The sequence below is a fragment of the Palaemon carinicauda genome, chromosome 24 (assembly GCF_036898095.1).
Source record: "Palaemon carinicauda isolate YSFRI2023 chromosome 24, ASM3689809v2, whole genome shotgun sequence".
Lineage (NCBI taxonomy): Eukaryota > Metazoa > Arthropoda > Malacostraca > Decapoda > Palaemonidae > Palaemon > Palaemon carinicauda.
The window spans coordinates 20,791,420-20,793,919 of record NC_090748.1 but is presented as its reverse complement, the minus strand read 5'-3'; the positions used below and the strand labels follow the sequence as shown (position 1 = coordinate 20,793,919).

The window sequence follows — 2,500 nt, the reverse complement described above, 5'->3', positions numbered from 1 at the left end:
TATCTCTAAGAGGGCCGGAGCCAAGTAGCCTGTGACAAAAGCTGACCCCAACCACACCGAGCTACGTGACTCATGATTGAAATCAAAGGAAAACACTGAAATCAACAACTAAATCTTTAAACCTCATTACCTTCGAAATTTTGAACAAAGGCCACTTATTAATAATTGGTGACCCAGTAGGTGCTATTTGAAACGATACATTATTAGCTCCTACATATAATACGTAGGCCACAGAGTGTAATTATGTGGAGAGAGAGAGAGAGAGAGAGAGAGAGAGAGAGAGAGAGAGAGAGAGAGAGAGACAGAGAGGGGGGGGGATTGCTTAAGAAAATGCAAACGAGGGATATTTCCGTGTAATGAATATTAATTAATATGAATAGTCAGTTCTGATATTATTCAAGAAAATTTTATATAGGAATAGGCTAGGAAAATTCAAATAAAAAGTTATGATAAAATCTTTTGATGAATTAGTTTCGAAATAATATTGGATTACATTTCTTAAAAGAATAAAAAAGTTCTTTCTCTTCATCGCATTTCTTTGAGTGATATAGGTAATTTCCCTCTTCCTCACATTCCAACCATCCTAACGATGTCTCGTTGTTTAACGTCGGCTACCTTTCAGGGCAAGAGGGGTATGATCTCTCCAAGTCAAGTCTGGCCAGGCGACACTGGTTTGATTGCTGGGTGTACACTCGAGTACATTATTCTATCTCATTTTTTTTTCTTCCTCTTGTTTTTTTTTTTTATTAAATGGTGCGCTGGGCAGGCTTTATAGAAGGGCAATGGATGCCTGGTGGGTTTTCAAATGGTTGTCTTTTCCTTATCTGATTCTATTTCTTCTCAAAACCATCCTTACTGTCCTCCCCTCAGTTGAAGTGGCTATCCGGGAGGGTATTTAGCCTTGCGTGGTGTATCGGCTCCTCCATGTTGACCAGTTTTTCCGACTTTTTTTCGATAGTCTATGGGTTTTATTAATCACTTTATTTATATTTCCTTAAAACAGATGGTTTTTTTATCATTTTTGTTAATTTGGTGGTTAAGCATGATGTATCCTTTTTATTACCATTAATTCTTATGCTCTCTGGAGACATTGAGCGAAATCTGGGACTAGTACGTCCTAGATTTCGTCAATGTCGTCTACTGTATTGCAATATTTGTTTTCTTCATGCGAATATTCGAGATCTTACAGTTGCGTCCAGACAGTATGATATACTTTTCTTTTCCGAAACTTTGGTTTCTAATATAAGGCACTCATCTGAGCCCCTTATAACTGGGTTTAAGAAGCCAATAATATTGAAACATGATGCCATCCCTAGGGCCAGGGGAATGGCGGTGTATATTAGGACTGAGTAACTTGCTTCTCATAGGTCCTGATATGGTTGTAGATGTCATGAGATTCAGGTAATGAAAGTTTGTGGTAGGCATAACAACTTCTATTTGTGTTCAATCTACCGGAATCCAGACATGGCTGATTCTATCTTCGATTGTCTTCTTACCATTATGGCTAAGATACAAGAAGATGATAGAAGGTTTCTCTTGTCTTTGTTGGCGATTTCAATGCTCATCATAGGGAGTGGTTAAGTTCTGTTTCCCCTACCGATCGCCATGTCTTAGGAGCCTTAGTCTTTGCCTCTGAATAAGGCTGTGAGCAAATCATAAGTGAAGTAAGGTTGGTTCTCCAGTCAGGACATCTGAGTGTGTGTGTGTAGATTGCCTTACCTTATGTAAGACACGGGCTCTTGCCAATGGGCAGCCCGTAAATGGGCATCTGATTGTGTGTGTAAATTGCCTTACCTTATGTAAGACACGAGCTCTTGCCGCTGGGCAGCCCGTAAAAAGGGCATCTGATCATGTCTTGATTTCATTAGTAGTGAAGACAGAGCAACCTGTCCCTGATGTATCATACTTATGTATGGTTTATATAAAATCTCAATCAGATTGGAATGGGATTTTGCATAATCTTTTGGGCTTGAATTGGTCACAATTGTATGGTAGTGTTGATCCTGATGTCCCTTTGAATGAGAATCTAGGCGTATCCCTTCTTGTGTGCACAGATACCGAATGAAGGACAAACCATGGTTCTATGATGATTGTCGACGTGTTTATTTGGAGAAGCAGGATGCCTATCATCTTTGGAAGGGTAACCAATTAGGTTTGACCTAGAATAACTATGCTCAGCCTAGAGCTTTTGCTCAGAGAGTTTATGTTTCAACTGAAAGGGAATACGATCTAACAATGAAAGAAACCCTTTCTGGTAAAACCCAGGAACATAAATGGTGAACTAACCTTAAATCTGCACTCTTTGGTGTAGATGCAATAGTTCACCCTTTACTTAAACCAGATGGCTCAATCAATCACTATCCAAAGGAAAAGGCAACCCTTTTGGCTGATGTGTTTGACAGTAAGCAGAGTAATAAAAAACTCAAACTTCCTCATTCCTGTTTTCATGAGGCTAAACTAACTAGTTTAGCTTTTCAATCTCGTGAAATTAAAGCTCTGT

General features: G+C 39.1%; 1 protein-coding gene across 1 annotated transcript in view; it reads right to left on the bottom strand.

Moving 5' to 3' along the window:
• LOC137618289 (TBC1 domain family member 5 homolog A-like) overlaps positions 1 to 2,500 on the bottom strand; it is an 11,358-nt gene that overhangs the window by 8,629 nt on the left and 229 nt on the right. The gene's annotated exons all lie outside the window — the stretch shown is intronic.